This window comes from Takifugu rubripes, chromosome 18, assembly GCF_901000725.2.
Source record: "Takifugu rubripes chromosome 18, fTakRub1.2, whole genome shotgun sequence".
In the NCBI taxonomy this organism is placed as follows: domain Eukaryota; kingdom Metazoa; phylum Chordata; class Actinopteri; order Tetraodontiformes; family Tetraodontidae; genus Takifugu; species Takifugu rubripes.
The window spans coordinates 6,538,316-6,551,771 of record NC_042302.1 but is presented as its reverse complement, the minus strand read 5'-3'; the positions used below and the strand labels follow the sequence as shown (position 1 = coordinate 6,551,771).

At 46.5% G+C, this 13,456-nt stretch overlaps 1 long non-coding RNA gene across 3 annotated transcripts in view; it reads left to right on the top strand.

Moving 5' to 3' along the window:
- Positions 1-13,456, top strand: part of LOC105417764 (uncharacterized) — a 38,215-nt gene that overhangs the window by 2,490 nt on the left and 22,269 nt on the right. Inside the window, exons 2-6 of one of the 3 annotated variants that reach the window (XR_003885786.1) lie at positions 794-963; positions 1,211-1,276; positions 2,116-4,950; positions 9,501-9,566; positions 10,215-10,264. This is a non-coding gene — a long non-coding RNA (uncharacterized lncRNA). Of the gene's footprint in view, positions 1-793; positions 1,008-1,210; positions 1,277-2,115; positions 4,951-9,500; positions 9,567-10,214; positions 10,265-13,456 lie in introns of all 3 variants that reach the window. The other 2 variants (XR_003885787.1, XR_965282.2) reach the window with 2 other exon arrangements.

The following is a 13,456-nucleotide window of genomic DNA, read 5'->3' as shown; positions in this document are numbered from 1 at the left end:
TCAACAAATATCTCACGCTTATTTAACCCTGCCGCCCCAGCGCAGGGTGGGTGGTGTTCTAATTGTGTTTTCAGCTCACTTTAAGGTGGCCCTTGAGACCATGAACTGTTTATAGATGGCATTGCTGCGTCAAACATCAGCTACAGGACGAGCATGGTGATATTTTAGCATTACCGCACACCTAACCTATGAAAATGGCGATGTAATTAAATGCTTAAACGCAACAAAAAGCACAAAAATACTTTACCTGCTGCGACAAAATGTCATTTAGCTACTTCTTGCTAGTTGGCCCAGTGACTATTCCGCTTGCCAATAGGCGCGCGTTTGTTGTTATGGCAACAAAAGCGTGCATAAAAGATTGCATATACCGGATCCTAATAATGCTAAATGCTAATTACTACACTGCCGGTAGCTTTTATTATGACTTCTGCGTCCAACATGTGGGAAGTGAGACCAATCCCCCCCAAATATTCCGTTAAATCTACCTGGAAATGAAAGTCCGGACACTCCGAAAAGCAATTTCAAGTTCCCGTCACCGTCAGTGTCTGATCTGTCACCCAAAACACGCGCGCCGCCTCCGATAGCGACGTGCAGAAGAGATTACGGTGGGAGCCGAAGTATCCGGGGTAATTTTGTGTAATACGCCTCCGTCCTGTTTTATCAAACTTTAATTTCCCCAAGGGACTTTTATTTTACATCCTGTCATTTTGGCGGGCCTGAATATTCCCACAAGTGCATGTGGGTCCAGATTTCTATTAAAATATATATTTAAGAGTCTTCTTTTTTTCCATAGGAAGGTTTCATTCACGCAGACGGCCACTTGACTGATGCCGCCAGCCACCAAGGAGCTTCGCTGGAGCGAGCCGGGGTTCGAGTGGCTCCTTCAGGGGCGCGACGGTGATGTTTGTCCAGGAAGCCATCCTCCACATCTGAGATCATCCCTTTGGAAATCTCACACCCCAAGTAAGAAGAATAATCCGGAACCCTGGGATAGTGTGTGCGTTCAGGTATATGCTGCATACTGAGGACTGATTGAGGATTAAGACAAGATATTTAGGGTGATGGTGGTTGTGATGGTTGGGGTCGGCAGCTGGATAATGTATTATGTCTGTTAAAGTCCTCACAAAGATAGACATAGGAGGGTGTGTATGTCCCCAGCTTTCTCTGCCTCCTTTGTTCACACTTGTCTGTCTTGTGTGTCCCACTTCAGCTGCTGCGTAATGGACGCGGCTGACAGCCGCATCTGAAGTCAAGAGATGAAAGACATAATTTACAAGTAGGTGTCAGCGTTCCCGTCTGTCTCTGCCTCTCTCTCTCTCACACACACACACACACACACGCACACACACACCCACACACACACACACACACACACACACACTTCCCAATACGTCTTTGCTGGACTTGTGCCATGACTGTTAATTTCCAGCTCCAGCTATTTGATTAAAGCCTTAATTAAAATGTAATTTCTGAGCAAGAAAAAAAGACTTCCTGATGGGGGGGGTGACATCACCACCTTAAAGCATCCTTTTTAGGGCCCGTCCCCTTCCCTCCACCTGGAGCTTTGCCTCCACTGTCAGGATCTCAAAGTGTAAATCAGATAAAAAACAGGATTTTAGACAGATGTCAATAACCTTAGTATAATTTAATGTCACCAACCCTCCGGATAGATGCTGGGTTAATGTGCACTCGCACACTACTCGGTGCTAGCTTTAGGCATGCAGAACACCATGTCCCGAGACACGGCTACATTTATATTAAACTTAAATTATAATTTAAGTTTGGGTTTAACATTTTAGGTCACCGAGGGGGAAAAAAAGTACATTCAAGGCTGATCTCATCATTTTTTTCCTTTTCCAACCCTTGTTGTTTCAACCTGACTCTTTCTGATTTGCAGTCTTGTAAAATGTGTAAAATATCCTCATATTTAAATGTCTCATTAATTTATATTGACTCATATATAATGAATATATACTTAAAATGAGTGACATTTCAGAGTAAGTGAAAATCCTGCAGTTCCACAAATGACCACTTGAGGCATACCGATTTTTTTTTCTATATTATGTATAAGATGCAGCAGAAATGGAAAGACACTGTTTGCCTTTTGCATCCCAGATTCCCTGACTTTTGAACGGACGCAAGTATCAAGAGAACCTGTTAGGTTAGTTTTCAGACCTGATCTTTGGTTAATGGTTAATGGGGAGGACGAGAGAACCTGTAAGGTATCGCTTTATGGGCTGTGCCGTGTGTTTTCCCTGGCCGTCTAAGGTGTCGCTAATGAGGCTACGGTTCACTTATGCACGCCAAAATTGCCGCGGCGTCGCAGGGGGAAGCCGCCGCAGGCAGGAGGCCCCGCTCAGCAGGGGAGGCGGCAGCAGAGGAGGCTGCGTTTCAGCAGGTGGGGGGCAGAGGGAGTAGCAGTCTGAGGGGAGGTGGCGTCGGACTTTTCGCAGCAACAGGAAGAGGCGTTTAACACTTTTTTATAAACTGGGATATTCAAACGTCCTTTCAAAGTGAAAGGTCAGAGTTGGAACACTAGTTTGTCACCCACTTCCTGTCTGTCTCCTCTGGTTCTAACGTCGGGCTTCCAATTATTCGAAATTCAGCCGTCCTGATCTGATTGTGCGCCTGTAATCTCTGCCGTCACCCCCCCCCATCCACACTACACCCTCCGGCGAGCACACGTGGGGTTAGAGTACAACCTGCGCCGGAGTTGACCCTTGAGCAGTAATTGGTTGAATGCCGGCAGAATCCAAGTGGAGGGCAGGGGTATCCACCGTTCTCCAATCAGCCAGCTGTCAATCACACGGCCGACAAAAACTAAAGCCACGGAGGGCTAACAGGCTGAGATTGGAATTTAGAGTCGGAGAGGCGTAAATCTTTCCGGCAGGTTTGCGCTCGGCCAGGTAGCGCCATCACCAAATTGGGCGAAGGGGATGTTGCCACTGTACTAGTCAGGAGAGACTGACATCAGCTCCGCTCCAGAGATGAGGTGCCATTTTATCGCAGAGTCTGAGTTATATGTGTTCAAATGTAAGGAAAATGTGGTTTTAGACACAATTTTTAGACTGTTTCTGCTGTGCATAAGGATAACTGCTGTCAGTTTATGACATACAAAGATGTAGAAATTCCATTAAAATGCTAATGAACAACAATATATCAAAGTAGAACGTCCGTACAACGTCCGTATAAAATGAGGAATAACACGGTCATATAATCAGTAAACGACCCTCCTGCTGCCCTGCGGTACGCGCCACAGGTCATGGCTACCTAAAGATCGCATCGGAATATATAAGCTGAACACTTTCACAGGTTTCTGACAACTGTAATTGGTGCAACTAATTAATTCAGCTTAATTCTATAATTCAGCCATTGAAAAAGACAAATAATGGGATGATGAAATGAATAAAAGCTCTACAGACGTGTTCCATATTAAAGTGCAAGTCGAGTTATCATTCTGAAGCGAGACAAAAAAATTATTTTCATCAAAAGTAAAGAATTTATGTAATTTTCTGAAGACGACAGCTCGCTCGGCGTCTCTCAGCTCAGGAGCTGTTTGTCTCCTCTCGATCCGCGTCTCCCCAACAGCTTCCTCCCTGCAGCATTGTCCTTTTAATCTCCGTTCCGAGGGCAGCTGACCTCTTCCACCTGACCTTCCCGCCGGGGAGAGTTGAGCCGCGACGCGACAGCTTGGCGATCGAAGGCGAATCAGAAAGTTCAGGAGCCACAAGCTGCCGTGTGTTGACGTCGCGGCGGTTCAGCAAAAACTGTTGGAGCCGAGCGGCCTGATTGTGTCGCCGATCGTCGGGAAAGTCGTGTTTTTTGGGGCAGTGTTGGAATTGTTCGCCATTTGCAAGATGACGCTTCCCTGGAAATTCAAATCAAGAGTTTGGAAGCTGCAATGAAATTCCTATCGGAGGTGAATGTAGTGGTTTTAGTCGGAGATTTAGCAGCTTCCTCCAAATCAGCGCAACTTCTTGAAAGATCTCGCTTGTCTGTTGTTTAAAATAATCTCGTCTCGGCCGTTCCTCTGATGATCCCGCTCCCTCTACAGCCGCCAACCCCCACCCGCAACCCGTTCACTTGATTACACTGAGCCTGAGTCGGGAAAGTGTCACTATGGAAACAGGGGCAGAGGCAGCAGAGGGCGCTCAATTGGGGGTGGAGGAGGAGGAGGAGGGTGTTTCCAGAGAAGAGACGTGAAAGATAGAAAATGAGTGTAAAGTGGGCAATGCCGACGCAAGAAAGATTTAAAGAAGGAAAAGAAAAAGGCAGGTAGCAAAGAAATTTGGCTCAGCAGGAAGTCAGGGTTTCTCTCTTTCTGCTGCTTTCATCAGTTTAAGCTTTTAACTCTAAAATCTGTAAAATTCTGATCCAAATCTTCTTTCCGAGGACTGTTCGAATGTTCCTGCTTCCAACCGTGCTGCAAATAGGTGCTAACGTCCACAGACGTTGCTTCGAGATGGTCTGATTTGGGTGTGGGGTCAATAATGGCTTGTCAAATATCAGTATTTTCTGAGCCACACAGCTGGTAAACGCATGTTGGCATTAGATCCTTTTTCTGATCACTGATAAACACATGAATTGTGCTCATTTCTGCACACGTGACGGCGTTGAATATTGGATAGGTTTGGACATTTTATCCAGACTTCAACACCTTTGTTTTTTCTTCTAATTCTAACAACTTGGCTCCTTTTGTCGCCCTGGCGTTGGAGCGGTAGGTGGAAGGAGGGAGCCGGAGAAAGGGGAGGAGTGAAAGATAGGAGGGGAAATGAGTGTGGGTGGGTCGGGGGGGGGGGGGGCATGGGAGGAGGTATGATAGCGCGAAGGGCTGAGACGACTCCAGAGCGAGGCAGAGGCAACCAGAGGGAGCTGCTCCACCTCCTCCGTCCTGGGGAAGAAGACGAGCAGAAGTCGACGCCGAAGTTCTAAGAGACGCCGGCTGTGAAGGTAGGTTATAACTCTGGCTCCTGGGTGCCCCCCCACCTTTCATCTGATCTTTGTGTAGAGCAATTCGCAAAGGTCCTGACAAGTATGAAGGTTTACATCTGTGTGTGTGTGTGTGCACCAAAATAGGGTCTTATTTATCCGAGTCACGTGCTGTTTCTATGACATTTAGAGACGGATAACGTTCCTTTTGACGCAACTGTGTAATCTGATGGTCCTTTTGGCGATGGAAAAACTTTCTATTCTTCATCATTTAAATCAGTTGCACTGTTGCCACGGCAATCGAGCTCTGACACAGAGTCGTGCGTTTGAAAGTGGCAAGAAATCGCTGATTCCTCTCGTTTCAAACATCTGGAATGATGCAGTGGGGCAACGCTGGTTTCCCACACCAGACTGGCTCTGCGGCTAACCTTTAACGATCTGTCAGCCTCTTCATTAGTGCCGTTAAGGACGGTCTAATGTTATCAGGCAGGTCGGCCGTATCGATCCGCTAACCTGTTCCCAGAGGAGCAGGAGTCCCAGACGTGCTACTTAATTTCGAACTCTGCTCTCAACACGCGGCAGAAGCAGCGATCATTGAGAGGCGATTGTCTTTGTGCCCGTGTCATGATGTCATAGGAGCTGGATCGATTCTGACGCCCGGAGACGAACGCAGCGCCCCGTTGTAACGCGCTGTCACAAATGTGACCTTTCATGCAGGGATTTGGGCTGATTTCAAGAAGTTCGCAGAGCCATTTATTCCTTCGGAGTTATGTTACGCTTACAGTATTTATCATGTAATGATTTTTCTGTTACTGCGGATAAATCCATGAGAAGAATAAGCCTTGTTTGAGATTATGCTATAATTAGTGGTTTAGCAGCCAGAGATTTAAAACTGTGTTATTTGCATGCTCTGGGCTCAGTGGTGGTGGTGGTGGTGGTGGGGGGGTGTCATCATTTGCATGTTACCTGTTGATAAACCTCTGTGCATCTTAAATCAGATGGAAAAAACTCAGTTTTACTTGTAAATGCACAGATTTGATTCATTATGCTGCAACTGATGATTACATAATTGCAGAGTTGCAGCTCGACCCTTTCAGACAAATGAATGTAAATTTGCCGTTTATCACCTGGCCATAAGATTTCTATCCCTTTTAAACATCTAGTAAAATTGTCTAAAGTCCCCCAGTGCACATATTTCCATTAATAACCCCCTCAAATCTCAGTTATTCTGCTGAACATGCTCATGGAAGCTGGAATCGCTGCACTGCTGCATGAAAATCTCATTCAGAATGGCTCCATGTCACGCTTAACTTTTATGAATCCATGTATAAAAGATGCTCCTCTGCACTGATGTCAGACTGCTATGTGCTCGATGCATGTATTCATGCGCCCGTGGGCAGCATCTGTGTATGTATGGACGCCTGCGTGGATGGCAATGAAAGTGTATGGAGATCAATGCGAGCAGCTGTTCTCTCTGCACTTCAAACGCCGCTCTGTTGTTGGCTCGCCGGTGCTCCGACAGGCTTCGCGCAAGGGGATCAAAGGCTAATGAGACAGCCATCGTGCAAACGCACCCGGCAGACCCATGAATATTGATACGACTCGGGAGAGGGATGGAGGCCGGGCGTCTCCACCCGCCTCAATGGTGGTAACGGCAGAAAGAGAGGAGGGGGTGGGCAGGGTCTCTCGGAGGGCTTTGTGGAAACGTGGACAAAAGGACGGCCGGATAACAAGGTCAAACTCCAGATGACCTTTATTTGCAGTTGAACTCTGCCCACTATCAGTCCAGCCCAGTTTTGAATAATTCTGGTGCGGAGGAAAACACTGCAGATATGTAAATGTAACTCGGCGTCCATCATCATCGTTGTCGTCGAGGTCACATTTCATCAGGAGACGAGCGGCAGTTTGGTCGTCTCGCGTGATGGGATGGCTCCTGACGCCAGGGCGCCCAACATCATGGACAAAGAGGCTGAGCGTTGCTGAGATTCGCGTGGGTTCGCCTCTAATAATAATATTCTGAAAACACGTGCCTGAGAAGACGTGCTCGCTTCAGCTCCTCCAGCCGCTGGGGTGGTGGGGAAAAAAAAAAAAAATCTTCCTGACAACCTGCTCTTCCCCTCCTGAATTGAACCAATTTGCTGCCATCTCAATGAACCTGATTCAATATTTGTCTCCCCCTCCTCCTAATGCGTGCGACAGATGCTTCCAGGCGTACAAGCATCCCGCTCTCCTCACCTCGCTGCGTTTCTAGGTACCGCCAGCACACTCACCCCCCCCCCCCCCCCCCGCCCGCCCGCCTATGTCAGAATTAACTGCGTCCCTCGCGCTATCCATCTAAACAAGAAGACGTGTCGACGTTCCCTCGGGGTGAGTTGATGATGCTGACTTTTAGGGTTTTGGGTAGATGAAGGTATGTCGTTCCTGCTGTCAACAGGGGCCAGATAAACTGGAGAATGTGTTAAGTGACAGGAAGGCGGGGGAGAGACTGATGTGGCAGGAAGGCCTCCGACGGCGCTCGGGCGACTTCACCTCCGTCTCGACTCGGGCTCGTACATCAAAGCTCCCCTCCGGGGGCCCTATCTTCCGTCCTCGGTCTGTGTTCCAGCCTGTGACGACGGCGGCCGTCGTCACAGCAGCTATCGATCGTGCGGGATGAGTTTGTCAGAGCGGCGAATTCGCCCATCTGAGCGCGGGCACCGAAATGTCTCGTCTCGTCCCTCGGGCTGTCTGAGGGTGATGAGAACTGTCTGATGCCACCTCGCGATGCTCCCCATTAAAATGTCTGGGGGACCAACGTAAAACAGCACCTTTTAAAATCGACTGACCTTTAGAAAGTGGAGTTTGCTCTTAACAAGTGCATGCTGGGATTTTTCTCCAGCCATAAATTAGACAAACTCTTGTGCGAATATGGATCAGAACTTCTTCCTGACAGCCACTGTTGAGCGTAGCGTCGAAAGGTAAAGTTTAGGAACTGGCTACATCTTGTTGAGCCAGGAATTGTTGCAGTTTCACCCATTTTCAGCCAAAGGCAGAATTCAGCTGTCATTTCTGACATCTCACCTGGTTATCTACAAAAAATGTTCAACATTCGGGAGAAAACTTGCTTTTTATCAATATGATTTAGTTTGAGTGCTATCTTAATTAATTGAAAGGTGTGGCCTATTAAGACCAACACCACATACCACTAGAGGGCGCCTGTAATTTCTTAAAAAGCTCGTGTCTCAACATATAAAGTCTATATTGGTCAATTACAGGTGATTTTACCTTCACAAAGGTTCTGTGGGAATTTCTGAGATCTACAATTTTTAACAATAAACAAAAAGTGTTTCAAAAGTGTCCCCTGATATGCACTTTCATGCTATTTAAAAACAAATGCCCTGTTTCAAAAGATGAAGAGTTACTGTATGTTCTTTTGCTTCCATGCCGTTTCTTTTGGTTGATTTATGCATGACTACACTAACAGTGTGTTTTAATCAGTTCCTGAATGAAAAACTACATTTAAATAAAATGCTAATTTAATTTCTGCACAGCGGCTTTAACGCTGCGCCGTAATGGATTTCCAATAGTTTTTGTGCCAAAGTCAAACTAGTTTTAAAACTAAGTAGTTAAATTATTCATCAGCACTCACTCCATCTTTTAAAGGCTTATTAGGTGAACATTTTGTGGAAATCAGGGACAGTATTTGATCTCCTCGAGTCATTTTGAATTCAAGAGGAAATAAATTACACAAATCTGACAGCTTCAAAATCAAGGCCCCATCCATCTGACAAACCTGTCGGGGGAATATATTAACACGCTAAGATTGACAATGATGGGCTTTCACAGGTTTCTGTGTGGCGTCGTTGGATTTTCAACTAATGCACGACGGGCCCAAACTGGTTCCCTTGGAGCCAATTTATGCTAAAGTTTAACTTGAACTCGAACCATACTCCTCAGGCTTTCACCCCGAAATTTCATTACAATGTTTGGTGCCCCACAACGATTTCGGGACCCCGCCATGCAATCGGGACCCCACTCGTGCATGAAAACAAGCAAGCAAACACACACAAAATCAGAGGCAATTAATCACACGAAAACATGACATTTTTATTAAAAATTCTACTTTATAAATTACCGCAGCTTTAAAGTGGAGCAAAACAAGAGTTAAAAGTAAACTCCTTTCATCACAGTGCATTAACGTTCTCAGACCCAACATGTAAATGAAAACGTATTGAAGATGATAATTTCCTTAAAATTGCCCCACTGTGTCACCAGTGCCCTGCCATCCTTCATCCCATTTCTTCATCCCGTTGCCCCCCCCCCCCCCCTGAAGAATACTTTTTGAAACCCCACCAGCACGGTGCACCAACAGCACTCCCACTCAACCTCCCTGCCTGCTGAGAGCACTTGAAAGCAATTTTCTTTTAATCAAGTTCACCATAAAAGGCCCTCTGATGCCAACCTCAGCAGCAACACAGTTGTTTTTTTTATTTTTCTTCTGCTCCGTCTCTCTAGAATATATTGATTTTTCATGAGCGGGACAAACTCGTGTTTACTGACTTGAATTTTTTTGGAATTGATTGCTCTTTCAGGACAAGTATGGGTAGGTTTGCCCAAGAGGGACCCATTTTTCAAGGCCACAAATGGACAAGCCGCAGGTCTCTGCAAGTTTATTCTTCAAAACGGTGCAGTAAATAAATGATTTGTATGATCTTTGCCCAAAACTGACATCTAATTAAGCATCTCAAGCAATATCGCTTGACAGTTGCTCACCATCTCCCACCTCTAATTGTCATTTTCAAGGATTTGGCCCTCATTTACAATGACTTGTTTTGGCTGGGCATCCACCCCTCCATCTTTCTGCTGCATTATATTAGCAGAGGACGTGTTTTATAAGTCACTGACCTTGGGAACGATGCTCAAAAGAGGATGTGGGCGTTATCGCTGCTGCATGGCTAATTGGAGGAGTGTCCAAACAAGAGCACCTTGTTCGATTCGGTAGAAGTGCCAGAGCAGACGCGGCTGCGGTGGCCCGAATGTGTTGATTTTTGTGATGAAGAATGAAGATTCACCGATGCGCAACGAATTGAAATAAGTCATTCTGACTTTAAAAATGAGCATCTTTAAAAACCAGGCTGCTATACGTCATGTTTTAAACTAAATCTAATTAAATTGGTCATAAGCAGTTCAACAGTGATGTTTGAGAATCCCATAACTGTTAACGTATTGCTAATTGTGGAACATTTTAGCATAAAATCTGTTAACTGTTCTTGTAGCGCTGATTTGTTTGTATTTATTTTGTCCAGCTCTCGGTCAAGACGACACGACACGCCGTGACGACCGTATCGGACCAAAGGTGAGTTTCAATCTTCTGGCTGTCACGAGATCCTTGAAATGATGGACGGTAATCCCGAGTGTAGAACAGACGGCGCGGGGATGAACCCTGACAAAAAAAAAAGTCTGTTTTTGATATTTTATTACCGATGGTCTCGGCTCAGAACTGTGCGATTGATGGACTTCAGAAAAGTGTAATGAAATGTCAGAAAGCTGTAATCCTGCCAGGGTCGAGTCCGGGCTCCACAGCAAAGCGAGAGGCATACAAATGAAAGGCCTCGTCCACCCAGATGTGGGAGGTTTTTACAATCTGCATGCACGTGAAAAACGGCTAAAACTCATTTTCAAAGAAGCCTGGTAAATGAAAACGAACATTTTTCTGGACTGATGAGGTGGAATTATTGCTGAATGTTGCACCAGAATTTAAAGTTGCTCAAACCGGAGTCTGAAACCCACCAAGTGTAAAGCTAACTGCTAGCTGAGCAGAGCTATCATGTAACAATAAGGCTGAACAATGTCACAAACGTAAAATGCAACATAAAAATATTCTTGTATGTGCAGAATTTTTGATCAAACTTCCTATAATTAAATTGAACTTGTCCATTTGCAAACTGGGAAAATGTCATTTGAGCCATTTTAGGCTCAAAAATACGATCCAGATACCCAGAAGATGACTGATGCAATACAGAAACAACCCGACACCCTTAAAAGCACAGATTTAAACTCTGATATTCATAGTCTCTGCTATGACAGCATGAAAACAGCTGCAATCTGAATTCAGGGCCCAGATATCAGCTCCCTCTATGAATTTTAACCAGACGAGACAAATATTCCGCTTCCTTCTCTCGGTCCCCTGCTGCTTCATGGACTCCCCACTCCAAAAGTGAAGAACCCTGTAGTGTCTAGGCTGGTTTGAAGCTGGGTTTTTTGGGGATTTGGGGAGTGATTTCTGGTAAACAAAAGAAGGATTTCTCTGAGGCAGAGGAAAACATTTCGTTTCTTGTAAACCCTGACAGGTCCAAACTGCAGCAATCCTATAGAAATGAATATCTATAATGGAAGCTAGGCTTCTAAAGAGACTAATAACGAAGCTAATGCGTACACTTCTCTCTGGCCACCGTGGCTAAAACCCAGGATGATTACATTCCCCATCTGTGTAGAACATCCTGTTGTAATGTTGATATCCTCAGCTCAAAGCGTCTGCGTTAATGAGGTGACTCCTGCGTGCAGCGGCCGCGATGGCTACGTGCAGCTAATGTGTGCTATGCGTGCTACGTCTGCAGCTGTGAGGCACGATCCAGAGGTCTGCAGAGAGTTCTGCACAGTGAAGAGACGCCAGCCGTGCCATAATTATCAAGCAGATCTGCCTCGCAGAACGTGAGGCTAGATCTGGCGTTCTGTCGCAGGTTTAATGACGGCGCCCTCACTCCGCTCGGGTTGCGCGGTATCGGCGCTGACCCTCGTGGGCTGAGCTCCGGCGGCTCCTTCCGTGTCTGTGTTAATGAGATGACTCCGGTCTGTCGGCAGGTCATGGTGATATTTACGGAGTCCGTCATAGCCGCACAGCTCCACGCCTCCCTGTGGCGCTCCCTCACCTCATTTGCATAACTTTCACACTTCCTTCACAGCTCTTCCTCTTTAAGCGCTCTCGCCGTGCTCCTACATGATCGACAGGCTCCTTCACACTTCTCTTCAGTTTGCGTCGCACATGTTAATTAAAGCCTCTAATTAGGTTCCCCCGCTAAAAGGCCACATTAAATCAGGGTTGGAATGGCAAATGATTCCTGGCATTAGCATAATTGTGTTTTTGAAGTGTAAAGATTCGGGCATCAGGGAGGCAAGCGCACGGTTTTATTTCACTCATTTGTTGTATTTGGCGCTCTGGCCCAAGGGGCCACTGAGGGTTGGCTGTGTGGGCTGAAATGCCCCAGGACCCTCCAGGGTCTGCACACTAATGAGCCCTGCTCTCCTCTGATGGAGCAGATACAGGAAAAACAAACCTGTGTTAGGATCCCCTCAGGTGGTCCCGCGAGCTGGCAGAGTGGAACAGGACACTGCTAGAGTGAGATTGTGTGTGTGTGTGTGTGTATAGTCAAAACTCGTTTTAAAATATTACCATTAGAAGCCGATGTGATGACCTGGAGAACCATTAGCACAAATAAGACTCTGATAAAGGTCATAAAAGTGATTAAAAAGAAGAAAGGTGAAGGGAAAAATCAGCCACAGACCCGTCATTACACCCCGAACACCGGACCCTTCTGATCCCTCTTGCAGGAGGTGAAACCCTTCCATAGACACGGGAACACTGACTCTGACCGGGTGACATGGCTCCTTGGATGACTGGGACTGGTTGCTTGACCCTCTGACAGTTAGAGGCTTGAATCCCCCCTCCCCAAGTTTTAAAGCCAAGTTTCGAGCCACCTTGCTGAAGGGTTGCGTATTTTCAGGTGCTCAGGACAGATCCAAACAGTCCTTAATTTCAACCTTTTCCACCTCCGTTAGGCTCCTTCTTCAGATTCAGCCTGTCGCGCTACACTTGCTCTTCTTGTTTTACTGGACTTGGATCTATTTTCTTTCTCTGAACCACACCAGGGTTCACATAAATGCTTTTCCCCAACGCAGCACACTATCCATACCAACATACCAGGATACCAACTGTGGTCCAGTCTGGGAACTGGACTTTGAGATATACATGGCGGTTTTACTGGAGTCTCTTCTCTTCTCTAGTCTAAACTACAATTCCAAGTTTAATGCATTTAAATCAGCCCGATTACCCCACCCCCACCCCCGTCTCTCAGGTAAAACCATTATTTTTCTGCATCAACTCTCTTGTTAGCGTTGGTGCACACGGAGACGGCGTCCTCCATTACCATCTGTGAACCTGGCTTTATTGGTGATTAGCGATGTGCACATCTGCTCGTGTCGGACGTGTCTGAACGGCACCCCAGGGTAGACATGATGTACCTTTGCCAGACTTACCCCTGGGTAAACGCGCTCGCCCGCCACTGTAGCTAAATTATTCAGGGTCAGCCAAAGGCGCCACGGCGCGATGCCGACGGTTTGAGGCCCATGTGACAGCCGAGAATGTTGCCGTGTGAGTTATTATTGAAGTGGCCTGATATACCACAGTGCAGCATATTCCTTTTCCCAGCTTCCGGCTTGCTCCAGGCAGCAAAACCCATTAAAATGCGCTGGAAAGAGGCAGCAGAGTGGG